Below are 20,111 nucleotides of genomic sequence, written 5' to 3' on the forward strand. Positions count from 1 at the left end.
TTAACTTGTTCCATTTAACTATTTTGAAGGAAATGGCACCGACTACTCGACACACCGTGAATATGAATGAAGAGGAATTCCGTACTTTTCTAGCTTCAAACATAGCCGCAGTACAGGCTGCGCTACATACCAACAATAACCTTGGATCTAGCAGTACAGGAAATCGTGTAGGATGCACCTACAAAGAATTCACTGCCTGCAAACCTTTGGAATTTAATGGAACCGAAGGACCGATCGGATTGAAACGGTGGACCGAGAAGGTTGAATCGGTGTTTGCCATAAGTAAGTGTACTGAAGAGGACAAAGTGAAGTACGCTACGCATACCTTCACAGGTTCGGCGTTAACATGGTGGAATACCTATCTAGAGCAAGTGGGACAAGATGATGCGTACGCACTACCGTGGTCAGCATTCAAGCACTTGATGAACGAGAAGTACCGTCCCAGAACCGAGATCAATAAGCTCAAGACAGAACTTAGAGGGTTACGAACCCAAGGATTTGATATTACCACGTACGAAAGACGATTCACAGAATTGTGCCTATTGTGTCCGGGAGCATTCGAAGATGAGGAAGAGAAGATCGACGCGTTTGTGAAAGGATTACCGGAAAGAATCCAAGAAGATATAAGTTCACACGAGCCCGCCTCCATACAACAGGCATGTAGAATGGCTCACAAACTAGTGAACCAGATTGAAGAAAGAATTAAAGAACAGACTGCTGAAGAGGCCAATGTGAAGCAAGTCAAAAGAAAGTGGGAGGAAAACGGTGATAAGAATCACCAATACAACAACAACAGCAATTACAACAATAATCGCAACAATTATCCCAACAATCGCAACATCAATCGCAACTACAACAAACGGCCCAACAACAACAACAACAACAACAACAACAGCAACTACAACAATCATCCCAACAACAATAATAACCGCAACAACAACAACAATCAGAAGCAACTATGCCAAAGGTGTGAAAAGAATCACTCGGGGTTCTGCACCAAATTTTGCAACAAGTGTAAAAGAAATGGTCATAGCGCGGTGAAGTGTGAGGTCTACGGACCAGGGGTTAATAGAACGAAAGGAACAAATGGTGTCGGAACGAGTAATGGCGGTGCAAGTAGTGTCGGAGCAAGTTATGCCAATGTAGTTTGTTATAAATGTGGAAAACCAGGCCACATTATTAGAAATTGCCCGAACCAGGAGAACACGAATGGACAAGGCCGTGGAAGAGTTTTCAATATTAATGCGGCAGAGGCACAGGAAGACCCAGAGCTTGTTACGGGTACGTTTCTTATTGACAATAAATCTGCTTACGTTTTATTTGATTCGGGTGCGGATAGAAGCTATATGAGTAGAGATTTTTGTGCTAAATTAAGTTGTCCATTGACGCCTTTGGATAGTAAATTTTTACTCGAATTAGCAAATGGTAAATTAATTTCAGCAGATAATATATGTCGGAATCGAGAAATTAAACTGGTTAGCGAAACATTTAAGATTGATTTGATACCAGTAGAGTTAGGGAGTTTTGATGTGATAATCGGTATGGACTGGTTGAAAGAAGTGAAAGCGGAGATCGTTTGTTACAAAAATGCAATTCGCATTATACGAGAAAAAGGAAAACCCTTAATGGTGTACGGAGAAAAGGGCAACACGAAGCTACATCTTATTAGTAATTTGAAGGCACAAAAACTAATAAGAAAAGGTTGCTATGCTGTTCTAGCACACGTCGAAAAAGTACAAACTGAAGAAAAGAGCATCAATGATGTTCCCGTCGCAAAAGAATTTCCTGATGTATTTCCGAAAGAATTACCGGGATTACCCCCACATCGATCCGTTGAATTTCAAATAGATCTTGTACCAGGAGCTGCACCAATAGCTCGTGCTCCTTACAGACTCGCACCCAGCGAGATGAAAGAACTACAAAGCCAATTACAAGAACTTTTAGAGCGTGGTTTCATTCGACCAAGCACATCACCGTGGGGAGCTCCTGTTTTGTTTGTCAAGAAGAAAGATGGTACATTCAGGTTGTGTATCGACTACCGAGAGTTGAACAAACTTACCATCAAGAACCGCTACCCACTACCGAGAATCGATGACTTATTTGATCAACTACAAGGCTCGTCTGTTTATTCAAAGATTGACTTACGTTCCGGGTATCATCAAATGCGGGTGAAAGAAGATGATATTCCAAAGACTGCTTTCAGAACACGTTACGGTCATTACGAGTTTATGGTCATGCCGTTTGGTTTAACTAATGCACCAGCTGTGTTCATGGACCTTATGAACCGAGTGTGTGGACCATACCTTGACAAGTTTGTCATTGTTTTCATTGATGACATACTTATTTACTCAAAGAATGACCAAGAACACGGTGAACATTTGAGAAAGGTGTTAGAAGTATTGAGGAAGGAAGAATTGTACGCTAAGTTTTCAAAGTGTGCATTTTGGTTGGAAGAAGTTCAATTCCTTGGTCACATAGTGAACAAAGAAGGTATTAAGGTGGATCCAGCAAAGATAGAAACTGTTGAAAAGTGGGAAACCCCGAAAACTCCGAAACACATACGCCAGTTTTTAGGACTAGCTGGTTACTACAGAAGGTTCATCCAAGACTTTTCCAGAATAGCAAAACCCTTGACTGCATTAACGCATAAAGGGAAGAAATTTGAATGGAATGATGAACAAGAGAAAGCGTTTCAGTTATTGAAGAAAAAGCTAACTACGGCACCTATATTGTCATTGCCTGAAGGGAATGATGATTTTGTGATTTATTGTGATGCATCAAAGCAAGGTCTCGGTTGTGTATTAATGCAACGAACGAAGGTGATTGCTTATGCGTCTAGACAATTGAAGATTCACGAACAAAATTATACGACGCATGATTTGGAATTAGGCGCGGTTGTTTTTGCATTAAAGACTTGGAGGCACTACTTATATGGGGTCAAAAGTATTATATATACCGACCACAAAAGTCTTCAACACATATTTAATCAGAAACAACTGAATATGAGGCAGCGTAGGTGGATTGAATTATTGAATGATTACGACTTTGAGATTCGTTACCACCCGGGGAAGGCAAATGTGGTAGCCGATGCCTTGAGCAGGAAGGACAGAGAACCCATTCGAGTAAAATCTATGAATATAATGATTCATAATAACATTACTACTCAAATAAAGGAGGCGCAACAAGGAGTTTTAAAAGAGGGAAATTTAAAGGATGAAATACCCAAAGGATCGGAGAAGCATCTTAATATTCGGGAAGACGGAACCCGGTATAGGGCTGAAAGGATTTGGGTACCAAAATTTGGAGATATGAGAGAAATGGTACTTAGAGAAGCTCATAAAACCAGATACTCAATACATCCTGGAACGGGGAAGATGTACAAGGATCTCAAGAAACATTTTTGGTGGCCGGGTATGAAAGCCGATGTTGCTAAATACGTGGGAGAATGTTTGACGTGTTCTAAGGTCAAAGCTGAGCATCAGAAACCATCAGGTCTACTTCAACAACCCGAAATCCCGGAATGGAAATGGGAAAACATTACCATGGATTTCATCACTAAATTGCCAAGGACTGCAAGTGGTTTTGATACTATTTGGGTAATAGTTGATCGTCTCACCAAATCAGCACACTTCCTACCAATAAGAGAAGATGACAAGATGGAGAAGTTAGCACGACTGTATTTGAAGGAAGTCGTCTCTAGACATGGAATACCAATCTCTATTATCTCTGATAGGGATGGCAGATTTATTTCAAGATTCTGGCAGACATTACAGCAAGCATTAGGAACTCGTCTAGACATGAGTACTGCCTATCATCCACAAACTGATGGGCAGAGCGAAAGGACGATACAAACGCTTGAAGACATGCTACGAGCATGTGTTATTGATTTCGGAAACAGTTGGGATCGACATCTACCGTTAGCAGAATTTTCCTACAACAACAGCTACCATTCAAGCATTGAGATGGCGCCGTTTGAAGCACTTTATGGTAGAAAGTGCAGGTCTCCGATTTGTTGGAGTGAAGTCGGGGATAGACAGATTACGGGTCCGGAGATTATACAAGAAACTACCGAGAAGATCATCCAAATTCAACAACGGTTGAAAACTGCCCAAAGTCGACAAAAGAGCTACGCTGACATTAAAAGAAAAGATATAGAATTTGAAATTGGAGAGATGGTCATGCTTAAAGTTGCACCTTGGAAAGGCGTTGTTCGATTTGGTAAACGAGGGAAATTAAATCCAAGGTATATTGGACCATTCAAGATTATTGATCGTGTCGGACCAGTAGCTTACCGACTTGAGTTACCTCAACAACTCGCAGCTGTACATAACACTTTCCACGTCTCGAATTTAAAGAAATATTTTGCTAAAGAAGATCTCACTATTCCGTTAGATGAAATCCAAATCAACGAAAAACTTCAATTCATCGAAGAACCCGTCGAAATAATGGATCGTGAGGTTAAAAGACTTAAGCAAAACAAGATACCAATTGTTAAGGTTCGATGGAATGCTCGTAGAGGACCCGAGTTCACCTGGGAGCGTGAAGATCAGATAAAGAAGAAATACCCGCATCTATTTCCAGAAGATTCGTCAACACCTTCAACAGCTTAAAATTTCGGGATGAAATTTATTTAACGGGTAGGTACTGTAGTGACCCGAACTTTTCCATGTTTATATATATTAATTGAGATTGATATTTACATGATTAAATGTTTCCAACGTGTTAAGCAATCAAACTTGTTAAGACTTGATTAATTGAAATATGTTTCATATAGACAATTGACCACCCAAGTTGACCGGTGATTCACGAACGTTAAAACTTGTAAAAACTATATGATGACATATATATGGATATATATATAGTTAACATGATACTATGATAAGTAAACATATCATTAAGTATATTAACAATGAACTACATATGTAAAAACAAGACTACTAACTTAATGATTTTTAAACGAGACATATATGTAACGATTATCATTGTAAAGACATTTAATGTATATATATCATATTAAGAGATATTCATACATGATAATATCATGATAATATAATAATTTAAAATCTCATTTGATATTATAAACATTGGGTTAACAACATTTAACAAGATCATTAATCTAAAGGTTTCAAAACAACACTTACATGTAACGACTAACGATGACTTAACGACTCAGTTAAAATGTATATACATGTAGTGTTTTAATATGTATTTATACACTTTTGAAAGACTTCAATACACTTATCAAAATACTTCTACTTAACAAAAATGCTTACAATTACATCCTCGTTCAGTTTCATCAACAATTCTACTCGTATGCACCCGTATTCGTACTCGTACAATACACAGCTTTTAGATGTATGTACTATTGGTATATACACTCCAATGATCAGCTCTTAGCAGTCCATGTGAGTCACCTAACACATGTGGGAACCATCATTTGGCAACTAGCATGAAATATCTCATAAGATTACAAAAATATGAGTAATCATTCATGACTTATTTACATGAAAACAAAATTACATATCCTTTATATCTAATCCATACACCAACGACCAAAAACACCTACAAACACTTTCATTCTTCAATTTTCTTCATCTAATTGAACTCTCTCAAGTTCTATCTTCAAGTTCTAAGTGTTCTTCATAAATTCCAAAAGTTCTAGTTTCATAAAATCAAGAATACTTTCAAGTTTGCTAGCTCACTTCCAATCTTGTAAGGTGATCATCCAACCTCAAGAAATCTTTGTTTCTTACAGTAGGTTATCATTCTAATACAAGGTAATAATCATATTCAAACTTTGGTTCAATTTCTATAACTATAACAATCTTATTTCAAGTGATGATCTTACTTGAACTTGTTTTCGTGTCATGATTTTGCTTCAAGAACTTTGAGCCATCCAAGGATCCATTGAAGCTAGATCCATTTTTCTCTTTTCCAGTAGGTTCATTCAAGGAACTTAAGGTAGTAATGATGTTCATAACATCATTCGATTCATACATATAAAGCTATCTTATTCGAAGGTTTAAACTTGTAATCACTAGAACATAGTTTAGTTAATTCTAAACTTGTTCGCAAACAAAAGTTAATCCTTCTAACTTGACTTTTAAAATCAACTAAACACATGTTCTATATCTATATGATATGCTAACTTAATGATTTAAAACCTGGAAACACGAAAAACACCGTAAAACCGGATTTACGCCGTCGTAGTAACACCGCGGGCTGTTTTGGGTTAGTTAATTAAAAACTATGATAAACTTTGATTTAAAAGTTGTTATTCTGAGAAAATGATTTTTATTATGAACATGAAACTATATCCAAAAATTATGGTTAAACTCAAAGTGGAAGTATGTTTTCTAAAATGGTCATCTAGACGTCGTTCTTTCGACTGAAATGACTACCTTTACAAAAACGACTTGTAACTTATTTTTCCTACTAGAAACCTATACTTTTTTTGTTTAGATTCATAAAATAGAGTTCAATATGAAACCATAGCAATTTGATTCACTCAAAACGGATTTAAAATGAAGAAGTTATGGGTAAAACAAGATTGGATAATTTTTCTCATTTTAGCTACGTGAAAATTGGTAACAAATCTATTCCAACCATAACTTAATCAACTTGTATTATATATTATGTAATCTTGAGATACCATAGACACGTATACAATGTTTCGACCTATCATGTCGACACATCTATATATATTTCGGAACAACCATAGACACTCTATATGTGAATGTTGGAGTTAGCTATACAGGGTTGAGGTTGATTCCAAAATATATATAGTTTGAGTTGTGATCAATACTGAGATACGTATACACTGGGTCGTGGATTGATTCAAGATAATATTTATCGATTTATTTCTGTACATCTAACTGTGGACAACTAGTTGTAGGTTACTAACGAGGACAGCTGACTTAATAAACTTAAAACATCAAAATATATTAAAAGTGTTGTAAATATATTTTGAACATACTTTGATATATATGTATATATTGTTATAGGTTCGTGAATCAACCAGTGGCCAAGTCTTACTTCCCGACGAAGTAAAAATCTGTGAAAGTGAGTTATAGTCCCACTTTTAAAATCTAATATTTTTGGGATGAGAATACATGCAGGTTTTATAAATGATTTACAAAATAGACACAAGTACGTGAAACTACATTCTATGGTTGAATTATCGAAATCGAATATGCCCCTTTTTATTAAGTCTGGTAATCTAAGAATTAGGGAACAGACACCCTAATTGACGCGAATCCTAAAGATAGATCTATTGGGCCTAACAAACCCCATCCAAAGTACCGGATGCTTTAGTACTTCGAAATTTATATCATATCCGAAGGGTGTCCCGGAATGATGGGGATATTCTTATATATGCATCTTGTTATTGTCGGTTACCAGGTGTTCACCATATGAATGATTTTTATCTCTATGTATGGGATGTGTATTGAAATATGAAATCTTGTGGTCTATTGTTACGATTTGATATATATAGGTTAAACCTATAACTCACCAACATTTTTGTTGACGTTTTAAGCATGTTTATTCTCAGGTGATTATTAAGAGCTTCCGCTGTCGCATACTTAAATAAGGACAAGATTTGGAGTCCATGCTTGTATGATATTGTGTAAAAACTGCATTCAAGAAACTTATTTTGTTGTAACATATTTGTATTGTAAACCATTATGTAATGGTCGTGTGTAAACAGGATATTTTAGATTATCATTATTTGATAATCTACGTAAAGCTTTTTAAACCTTTATTGATGAAATAAAGGTTATGGTTTGTTTAAAAATGAATGCAGTCTTTGAAAAACGTCTCATATAGAGGTCAAAACCTCGCAACGAAATCAATTAATATGGAACGTTTTTAATCAATAAGAATGGGACATTTCATATAACCCATAATTTTCTTAACTCTATCCCGCTCAAAAAACCACTCGGCTTTTTCGACTTGCTTTTGTGCTTTGTGCTTTCTCGAAACTGCGTATATGTGCGTACGGAGCTAGTTTATGCTCTGGGATCTTATTTAATGATTAATTACTTTCATTAATATCTTACAACGTGCTATTAAGTGTGTAATCACTTAACTTGATCCCCGAATGTTTTTACGACCGTTAGTGTCACTTGACGTTTCGAACAAACTGCGTACTGCATACACGTTTAACTTTTGTCATAATCGGAATATTATGACTACAAAATATTAATTATTATTTTATAATAATAATTACTTGGGTTTTTGGATGCTTAATTACGCTTAGTAATTTACTTATGCTTACTAGTTAGTCTTGTTGGACTTTCTACCTTGTTGGACCTTAGCCCACCCTACACTAGTTAGTGGACTATTTAATTAGCCTAATTATTAATAGCTAGTGACCCATTAATAAGTAAGACAAATGCCCATTAATTAGAGGGAACATGCTAGCATTTTTGTCAAGTATTATCCTTAATGTTGCATGGGATCCTAGCATAAGCACCAACTTTAGACAACCATTAACCAAAAAGTGAAAAAGGTGTCCCCCTTATCCCTCCATACCCCTACAGTTTTGACACCACCACCACCTCCTCCCCATCTATAAATACAAGCCTTATTCCATCCATTTTACACTTGCTCTCATTTGCATTTCATACACACTTACTCTCTTATTTTCTCTCTATTCTTTCTCACTCTAAAACTTGTAAGTTTTTGATTTTCTTCTTCTTCTTCCCTTCTTAATAACGTGTTCATCATCATCATTTAAAGGATCAAGCTTTTTAGCTTTGATCTTGATTACTTCTTGTAGATTCAAGCATGAATCCTTCAAGAACATGGAAGATTCAAGCTTTCTAGCTTTGAATCTTCACCTACTTTGTAGATCTAAATCTTTTTAGCTTTAATCTTATTATTTGTTTATAAAGATTAAAACTTTTGTTTGTAATCTCCATGTAACTTAAAGATCCAAGCTTTATGCTTCAAGATCTTCAAGAACAACTAAGATGCAAGCTTTCTAGCTTGAATCTCCATATCTTTTGATGGATCTAAGTTTTCTAACTTATGATCTCATTATTTTATTCTAAAGATCAAAACTTGTGTTTATGGTCTTCATGTAACTTAAAGATCCAAGCTTTATGCTTCAAGATCTTCAAGAACACCAAAGGTTCAAGCTTTCTAGCTTTGTAACCTTGTAACTTGTGTGAAAAGGATCCAAGCTCTCTAGCTTAGGGTTCCATCACCTCATTTGACTTAGATTATGTTCATACTTGTTTGATTGATGTAAAGTTTGTAGCTTTAGTTGTAAATGTAACTTGTAATTGTGTTAAGACTAAGGATATGATGTAACTTTGGTTCATCATCCATCTAAGACTCTTAATTGAGTTGTGTTCTTACTTGGTCTTAACTTATTGTGTGTTGATGGTGGAATCTTGGTCAAGGTGATGCTAACCCATCAACGAGTTGTACACTTGAAGCTACAAGCATCAAGGATGAGAACCGTGATGAGCATCAAGCACCAAGAAACCCACCGGAGCACTTGTTTACTATTTTTAGGGTTCTGATCAGTAACCTGGGCTACTGTAAAGTTTATTTTCAGTTATTTCGGTTCGATTAGATGATTTTCCGTTTAGGCCTCGTCTTAATCCGAGTTACGGTTTAGGATTTATGGCCCTCCGAAAGTCACTACGCCCTTGTAACGTTGTGCTGAAATTTCTGACCTACTCGCACTTAAACCGTCTCCACGGTCAAACAAAGACGAGTTAGGTTCTGAAAATTGGTCAGCGGTTAGAGGACTCACATACGGAGCCATAGCCACTGACTACGTGTCTTTTAGATTTACGTAGAGGTCGTAGCAGCTGATCCAAATCATCCTATTGTTTTGACCTCTATACTTGATTAACTTACTTAGCTTTTATGATGATGAATGATGATGATGATGACACTTAAACTTATTTTATGCACTAATAGAACTTATAAAGACAACCTACTGACCTAGTAACCTTTGATTTAGGTTGACGACCTTTCGGACCGACTTACTACTTGAACACTTTCGTATCGACTTGTATTGCTTATTCACTGTGAGTTATAGCTTCCCTTTTTTTACTTATACTATTTTTGGGACTGAGAATACATGCGCTTTTTATGTTTTACTTACTTGACACGAGTACTTAAACTTTACATATGTGTGGGTTATATAATGGCATAAAGATTCCCCTTAGCACGGTAACGTTTAATCATTGGTTTTTGAACCGGTGAACGCGAATATTAGATATGGATCCATAGGGTTTGACATCCCCACTCGGGCTAGTCACGCTAGCGTTTAATGGGTGTTTAATACTTCGAGGACATACGCACCCACCAGGTGTACTTTTAGGGGGTGATATTTATATTTACGTTAAGTCTAGTTATCATGTGTCCACGGTTATACATATACTTTTCATACTATTTTGAAACATTGAAATCTCGTAGTCAACCTTATATTACTGTTACAACTTAAACTATAGCTCACCAACATTATTGTTGACGTTTTAAGCATGTTTTCTCAGGTGCTTAGAGGTATCTTGCTTCCGCTGTTAGACTTGCTGTCATGCTGTTTAGACTTACTGTTAAGGACCTACTGTGTTAGATATCCGCTGCATAACTTAGAGATGCCTCAATTATGGAACTTTTCTTTTGCTTTCGTAATTTATGTTATTTTCAAACAATGGCTTTGTAACGACCTTAGGGTCAAATACTTATTGATAATGCTAAAAACGAACACATGTTTCATAGCATTATCCCTCAAGAAAGACAAGATTTTAGTTGCAATTGTTCTATTTACAAGTGATATTCGTTTAAATAATAAAAGGTGAAGACAAAAGGCAGATTCGACGATTTGAAGACGCAAACGACCAAAAAGCTCAAATGTACAAAGTACAATCCAAGTGGTTCAATATATTGATGAGAAACGTCTAAAAATTACAAACGTATAAGCCGCAAAACGCAAAGTACAAGATATTAAATTATACGAAAAGGCGTTCGAAAATCCGGAACCGACACATGAACCAACTTTCAACGCTCGACGCAACGGAGCTGAAAGTACAAGTCAACTATGCACAAGAATATAATATAATATTTAAATAATTCATAATAAGAATAATAATAAATAATAAAAAGTTGTTAATTGAGCATAGTTAAGGGGTCGTAAGTGAAAATTTCAAATCAACATTTGCCTATAAAACGAGACTACGGAGAATGAAGAAAGACACACCTTTTTCCAATCTTCTTTCTCTATATATGTAATTTATATATATTTATAATTATAATTTTAATTTAAGTTTAATAATAAATGAATTATTGTAAGAAATGTTTTACGGGTTTTAAAGTCGGAACTCTGTCCGTGTAACGCTACGCGATTATTCACCACTGTAAGCTATGTTCTTCCTTTTTAAATTAATGTCTCGTAACTAAGTTATTATTATGCTTATTTGAGCCGAAGTAATCATGATGTTGGACTAAATATTAAAGATTGAGTTATTAGATTTTGTACCATAATTTGGGTATGGACAAAAGACTGACACTTGTGGACATTGGACCATGGACCATTAATAGATGGGGGGTATTGTCTAATCGAATGACAACTCTTTGGAGTCTGTCGAACCTATCTTCAAATTAGTTAATCTAATAATTATTAAATGATTATGCATGTCCTATTTAGTGACGTTTATACGACATCTTTTGCAATCATTTAATTAATCAATTGGGTTGGGTAATTTATTATTCATTCTGGCCAAGTGGGTAAATTAATAATCATGGAATAATTAAAACAGGGGTGGATTACATACAAGGGTAATTGGTGTAATTGTTAACAAAGTATTAAAACCTTGGATTACACACAGTCGATAACCTGGTGTATTCATTAAACAAAGTATTAAGACCTTGTTACAGTTCGAATCCCCAATTAGTTGGAATATTTGACTTCGGGTATAAGGATAATTTGACAAAGACCCTCGCACTTTATAATTATGACCGATGGACTATTATGGACAAAACCGTATGGACATATCGAATAATCCAGGACAAAGGACAATTAACCTATGGTAATAAATTAAAATCAAAACGTCGAACATCATGATTACGAAAGTTTAAATAAGCATAATTCCTTTATTTTATATCTCATCGTACTTTTATTTACTGTCATTTTATTTATCGCACTTTTAATTTATTGTACTTTTAATTATCGTCATTTACTTTACACTTTAAATTAAGTTATATTTTGCATTAGGTTTTAATTGTGACTTAAGTTTTAAAATCGACAAACCGGTCATTAAACGGTAAAACCCCCCAAAGTTACCTATAATTACTATATATCACTAAATCTAGTTTAACTACTTAATTAACTAATTTGACCTAGTAAGACACCCAATAATAGTGTCCACGGATCGACCTCCCGGACTTTACCTTAGCTATATTATTACACGATAGGTATACTTGCCTTTTGTGTTTTAGTTTAATTTAGGTGATTTCCTGTAGTAAATAAATATAAAACTGATAGCCGTTTCATACACACCCTCTAGAACACATCAAGTTTTTTGCGCCGCTGCCGGGGACACTTTTTGTGTCTTCACGGGGTATTTAAGTTTTTTTTTTATAGTTTTTGATTGATTAAAGATATATTAATTTAAATATAATAATTTAATAAATATAATAATATAATAATATTGAAATAAAATATAATAATATAATAATATTGAAATAAAATATAATAATACAATAATAATAATATTGAATCAAATTTGAATCGTAAAGTTTTAAAAAGTCGTATTTATTAAATACTCCAGGGGTATATTATGTAACTTATAATTAATAATTTCTATCATGTCGCTTTCATGTGAATAGTAAATTAATTAATTTCGTTTCATTTACTATTCATGAATAGTAAATGAGTTAAAAAAAAGTTTTTTAAAAACAAATAATAAAAAAATTATTAATTTCGTGAAAAAAAAGAAAAAAAGTTTTTAAAAAAAAAATTTTTAAAATCCTTAAAAAAGAAATATTAAAATCGTTAAAAAAATAAAAATAAATTTTTTTTTAAAAAAAGAATTTAAAAAAAATAAAAATATATATATATATTTTTAAGATTTTGTCTATAAAATTAAAAAAAATATATTTATTTTAAGTTTTATTACCTTTAGATTTTTAGACTCTAGTTATAACTTTTAGTATTAAGTTTAGTTTTGCCATAGTTATTTTTATACTTTTATATTTTTAGGCTTTGCCGTAAAATCCCTTAAGTGCTTTTTCTTTAGACTAAGATTTAGGTGCCTTAAAATTTTGCGACGCCGTGTTAAAATTTTAGTATCATTTTAAGTAATTGCCGTTTTTCGTTTAGAATCCCTTTTAAGTTTCGACGCGCTACTTTCTTATTTTTATTTTTCGACCTTTTATTTTTTCGACGTTTTTCGACGCAATCTTTTTCTTTCTTATTTCTCGACGCTCTAGTTTTTAGGACATAGAATTTTCTATTTCTTCTCTAAAATTTCAAACGAAAAATTATTTTAAGCGATTAAATTGATAGACATCCAAATTTTCTGGTTCGTAGTAATAATTGGATTTGTTAGTGGCGAGTTGTGGGCTTCCGATTTAAAGGGTCCTGGCTACCTGCTGCATCTATTGACTATTCGAAATGTGGGCAAAATCAGAAAAGTCTATTAATTTGATAACTTATATAATTTTTATTTTTATTACTAATAGGATATTCAGTGAATGCACTGAGGAAAACGTTCACCACCTTTCATACGTTCACCACCTGTAACTCGATCAAGGCATCTAGCCAATATTGTTGCCGTTGATTTTTCTTTAGAATCATCATCTAGTCGAACAAGTTCTCCAACTCAAATTTCCGATAATTCATTTTTTGAACCCGACTTCACAACTGAGAATCCGGAGGATATTCAAGGACAATTCCAAGATCCTGAACCACTAATCATTCCTCCTGAACCACAAATAGTTAAATCAGAATCTTCTAGTGATTCGGATTCAACAAATTCAATTATGGAAGTAACGGAACCTCAAAGTATGGAAGACCGAATGAGAGCCACACGCACGGGCCAAGGTCACGCCATTAATCAGCCAGATGTTAGAGCATCAGATTTTGAAATCAAAGGACAAATCCTACACATGATCACCAATCAGTGCCAATTTGGTGGTACAACAAAAGAAGATCCAAACGAACATCTTCGAACTTTTAATAGGATCTGTACTCTATTCAAAATCAGAGAAGTTGAGGATGAACAGATCTATCTCATGTTATTTCCCTGGACTTTAAAGGGAGAAGCCAAAGATTGGTTAGAATCGTTACCTGAAGGAACGATTGACTCATGGGATATTTTAGTTGAGAAATTTCTTCAAAGATTCTTTCCGACATCTAAAGCCGTGAGACTTCAAGGAGAAATTGCCACGTTCGTGCAAAAGCCAAATGAAACGTTATATGAGGCATGGACAAGATTCGGAAGGATGTTGAGAGGGTGTCCTCAACACGGTTTAGATACTTTTCAAATAGTGCAAATTTTCTATAAAGACGTCGACATCGCCACACGAAAAGACATCGACACAGCAGCTGGTGGTTCCATTATGAAGAAAACCCCAACCGAAGCTCACAAGATCATTGATAACACAGCATCCCACTCTCATGAGTGGCATCAGGAAAAAGATATTTTTCATTCATCTAAAGCGGCTAGAGCCGATTCTAGCCATAACTTTGATTATGTTTCCGCAAAAATAGATGCTTTCGAGAGACGAATGGAAAAGATGACTAAAGATATTCACGCAATACGAATCAGTTGTGAGCAATGCGGTGGACCAAACTTAACGAAAGATTGTAATGTTGAGCAAACGATGGAACAATGAGAGAATGTTTCCTACATAAACCAAAGGCCGGGAAATAATTATCAAAATAATTATCAACCGCCAAGGCCAAACTTTAATCGAAATCAAAACATTCTTTACAATCCAAATGGACCCAATAATAACTCATACAACCAACAAGGTCCGAATAACCAACTAACTCAAAACAACACTTTCAATCAACAAAGACCTGGCTTGTATAAACCACCACAACAAACCGAAGAGAAAAAGTCAAATCTGGAAGAAGTGGTATTTAAGCTAGTTGAATCTCAAACACAATTTATTGATACTCAAACCCAAACAAATGAAAGGTTTGATCAGTCATTAAGAACTCAACAAGCTTCCATTTTGAATCTAGAAAAACACGTAGGAACTCTTGCTAGCATGATGAGTGAGAGGGAACAAGGAAAGCTACTGAGTAATACTGAAGTAAATCCTCAGAATGAGAATGTTAATATGGTGTCAACAAATTCTAAAAAACCAACACCAGAAGATGGGAAGGTTTTAGATGTGAGTAACAATGAAGAAGTTACAACACCACCACCACCCGAGTATGTAAAGCCAGTGGTGGCACCATACAAAACACCCATCCCGTTTCTAAGAAAAGGAGTTGAGTATGAGCAAGTGATAGGTAATAAAGTTTGTGATACCTTTGGAAAAAAGAAGAAGAAGAAGAATAAGAAAGTGCAAGAAACAAAAACCGTAGAAGTAAACCCGGTGAAGACAGTTCCACCAAAATCTCCACCTAGGGTAGGTGATCCGGGTAAATTTATTGTTCCTTGTCTACTAAGTGACTGTGTCATGTATGATGCACTAGCAGATTTAGGTGCAAGTGTGAGTGTTATGCCTCTTTCATTATATAAGAGATTAGGAGTAGGTGAGTTAAGTCCAACGGATATGAGTGTTCGACTCCTTGATCAAACCATTAAGCACCCAGTTGGAATTGTTGACAACCTACCCGTTCAAGTAGGTAATTTAACCTTTCTAGTCGAATTCATTGTCATTGACATAGAAGAGGACCCAAACATTCCTCTAATTTTGGATCGACCATTCTTAGCGTCCACCGGGGCGTTATTTGATGTAAGAAAGGGTAGAATGACACTTAGTAATGATGTGAAATCGATCACCTTTATGATTTGAAAGTCTAAATCTCCACCAACCAAAACCTTTGAACCAATAAAAACGATTGGTAAGAAACATATTGTTTTACCAACTCCAACGGTAGTGCTTAGCAATAATAAAACGCCTAAGTGTGGGGAAAATGAAGTAACACCTAATGATGACCTGATAACAAAGAACCCCATAGTTGATACGAAATTAAATGATCCCGTTATTAATAGTTCAATGAAGAAACTTATTAAACAGATTCGCGATGCTAGAACCAAGGGGAACTTTAAGTTATGTAACCGGTTAGTATCCAATCTGTCGCCTAAAGAAAAGGCGAAATTAGTTGAATTTGTGGATATTACACAAGAATCCGACCAATGGCTTAAAGCAAAAGTCACAGATATGCAAGTTGATTATGGTCCAAGAAAAATTGACGATGAAGTTAATCACAATTTTGACACCACAACTACCTAAGTGTGGGGAGATTCAAAATGTTCTAAAAAGAAAATGCTGTCTAGAGTTAGTTGTTCTGTTCTCGTGTAGTTCCGAGAATGGAATCCGATTGGTCTTTTCCACTAGCAGACACTAAAGAACTAGTTTTCTCCCCCCATTCTGAATTTTTTTTTTGTTTTGTAGGTTTTATATGAAATTAATATGTTTTTTAAATTTAAGTTTTGTGTGATTTTAAAAACAAAAATTTACTTTATTTAATTAAGTTTAAAAAAATGATTTCTAAAATTCATCGTGATTTAAACACTAGGTCATTGAACCGAAATTGCTTTACCCGAGGGCGGGACGACAAATTTTGTTATCAATATTTTTAATTTTATTGATTTAAAGTATGCCAAAAAAATATTAGATTTTATAAATTTTTGAAAGTGGGGTAATATACCAAACTTCAAAAATATGTATATATGTTTGTAGTTTATCTTATGTACAAAACAGGGTAAAACAACGCACTTTCAAAGACTGTCATTAAGTTCAGCAAAAGCTACTAATTTTGACGACAAGACGCAAAATATCAAATGTGAAATAACAACAATATGTTTGCAAACTCGGTAATTTTAATCATTTTTCTACACTAATCACCCTCATGAATTTAAATTTTTACTGATTTCTTGCAAATGAGGGCATTGCAAGATCTCAAGTGTGGGGAAGGGTTATAAATTCTCTCGGGTTTACACTTGGTTTAATTGCCCAATTTTGTGAAAATTTGAAAAATTTTCAACTAAATGAATTCAAAATCATGTTTATACATATTTATGAACGATAAAACTAGGTGATACTACCGAAATTATTGTTACCTTGGAAAGGACATAAATTGAGAAACAGCCCAAAATGCTTGAATTCATTTAAAATGGAATAGAGGGGAATAAAAAGGCAAAGAAAGAAATAAATAAAAGCTGAGTGTGGGAAGAATTCACCAAGTTCTTTAAAACATATATCACATATCTGTACAAGCTTATTGCAGGTACTTTTGTTTTGGACTAAACTAATCAGTTTTACCCGAGTTACTGTAATATATTCGAAAGAAAGATGGATCTACACGATGAATCAATTCCATCATTAAAAGGAAGTAAAGTCTTCCGAAAAAGACACGCGCTTCTTGATTTAGGTCAAAAAGTTGTCATCCAGACCAGCTGTAGGTTGACGAAAAATCTAGAAAAGTCATCTCTAAAATCAGCAGGAAATCCACGGACCTCAGCATCAAACAGGGTCACTATGTGGTCAGACTTATCCTAACCATGAGAGGATCTGTCTCGTAAAATGGGGAGGGCGCCGTGCAAATTAGCTTGATAAGACTAATGAATCAGACCCCCCAGTAAGGATAATCTCCTTAAAGATTAAAAATCAGCTTTTAAGTCTGATATTACTCAATCCTTGAGATTGACTTTAAAGATTGAGAATTACAAACTCATGGAATTCGATGATATCTAAACTCGAACTTGAACGAGAAAATATTTTGATCAAATTACAAACCGATTTGTTTTCTGAAAACCTATTTTCAATGCGTTCATTACCATTGAACGTAAAATCCTGAGAATTCATCAGAATTCATTAGGTCACCTGAACCAAATCGGGTGTCAACCGTAAGAACGGTGGTTGCATAGCATGGTCGAAGACAGGACCTTGTGCCAGACCAGAAAAATTATAGGATGATCTTTACTATTGCTCCTACAAAGGATAGCAATAGCATCCGACACGTTTTAGACCATGAACAAATGCATGTCATTAGACATTGCCTTAACAGTTTCTTGTTCATCGCTTTCCTTTACAACCGGACGGTAGTTTACCGAAAGGTAATATACGGGACAAGTAAACTGGACGTGTTGCTTTTCTAATACAAGGTTAGCAAGTGGATGACACAAAACCGTAAAGTTTTGAGCTAAAATTTTATAATCCGAAACCCACAAAACCCACAATAACATTTTGCAACACCGGTGAAGGGTTATTCCGGAAAACTTATCTAGGATAAAAACTAGATTGAATTTTCAAAAGATCAAATGTTTTCATAAAGATCCAATTTCCTAACGGATCTAAATTTTTATAGTCATGTGAGACTGTAAACCACATCGTTACTATCATTGTTCATAACCGCCGTATTGAAATCATTGATGTACAAAGTGTGAAGAATAAAGAAGTGATTCAAGTATGTTTTTATTTCAAGACTATATTGCTTGAGGACAAGCAACGCTCAAGTGTGAGAATATTGATAATGCTAAAAACGAACACATATTTCATAGCATTATCCCTCAAGAAAGACAAGATTTTAGTTGCAATTGTTCTATTTACAAGTGATATTCGTTTAAATAATAAAAGGTGAAGACAAAAGGCAGATTCGACGATTTGAAGACGCTGATGTTTCGCGAGGTGTATATAAAATAGCTTATATTTTTACAGGAAATACTATTAAATACGATACAATTTTACACAAGATATTTATTTATTTAGAGAATGGATATACTTAAACCTTGCTACAACACTTATAGGCAGTGTACCTAATCGTACAGTAGTGTAGTTTTTAGTAAGTCCGGTTCGTTTCACAGGGAAATCTTTAAACAAAGCTTAACGCTATATTAGTTTACTTTTATAAAAATACAAATATATATATAAGTAATATTATTATAAAGGGGGTTTTTACCGTTTAATGACTGGTTTGTCGATTTTAAAACTTTAGTCGCAGTTAAAACCAAATGTAAAATAAAAAATAAATACAAGATTTAAATTAAAGCGTAAAGTAAATAACGATAATGAAATTGCGATTAATAAAAATGCGATAAAATAAACTTGCGATAATTAAAAAGTACGATAATTAAAAGTGCAATTAAATACAATAACAATAAAAATTCGATAATTAGAAGTGCAATTAAATATAAAATAAAGGAAATTAAATATGAAATAAAAGAATTATGCTTATTTAAACTTCCGTAATCATGATGTTTGACGTGTTGATTTTAGTTTTATGCCCATGGGTTAATTGTCCTTTGTCCTGGATTATTTAATATGTCCGTCTGGTTTTTGTCCATAACAGTCCATCAGTCATAAATATAAAGTGCGAGTGTTCTCGTCAAATTATCCTTATACCCGAAGTTAAATATTCCAACTAATTGGGGACTTAAACTGTAACAAGATTTTAATACTTTGTTTAATAATTACACCAGGATGTCGACTGAGTGTAACCCAAGGTTTTAATATTTTTTTATCAATTATACCAAGTGTCCTTGTACATAATTTCACCCCTGTTTTAATTATTCTAGTGGCTATTAATCCATTCCCATGTCCGGTTAAATGAACGATTATTCGTACATATAAATACCCCGCCCATCGTGTCCGATCGAGTGTATATGGTAACTTATAGGGACGCCCAATTGTAAATCTTTATATTAACATTAACAAACTATCATTTAGTTAAACAAATATAAAGCCCATTAATAGCCCATAGTCTAAATTCCACAAGTGTCGTTCTTTTGTCCAAACCCCAATTATGGTACAAAGCCCAATTAACCAATTTTAGTAATTAGCCCAACATCATGATTACTTCGTTTTAAATAAGCATAATAATAACTTAGCTACGAGACATTAATGTAAAAAGGTTGAACATAACTTACAATGATTAAAAATAGCATAGCGTTACACGAACAGAATTT

General features: G+C 34.4%; 1 non-coding gene across 1 annotated transcript; it reads right to left on the bottom strand.

The window, feature by feature from the left end:
- Positions 1-14,388: 14,388 nt before the first annotated feature.
- LOC139895041 (small nucleolar RNA R71) lies at positions 14,389-14,495 on the bottom strand. Its single transcript, XR_011775512.1, has one exon. It is a non-coding gene; the product is annotated as a small nucleolar RNA R71 (small nucleolar RNA).
- Between the last annotated feature and the right edge of the window lie 5,616 nt (positions 14,496-20,111).

The sequence above is a fragment of the Rutidosis leptorrhynchoides genome, chromosome 2 (assembly GCF_046630445.1).
Source record: "Rutidosis leptorrhynchoides isolate AG116_Rl617_1_P2 chromosome 2, CSIRO_AGI_Rlap_v1, whole genome shotgun sequence".
NCBI lineage: Eukaryota > Viridiplantae > Streptophyta > Magnoliopsida > Asterales > Asteraceae > Rutidosis > Rutidosis leptorrhynchoides.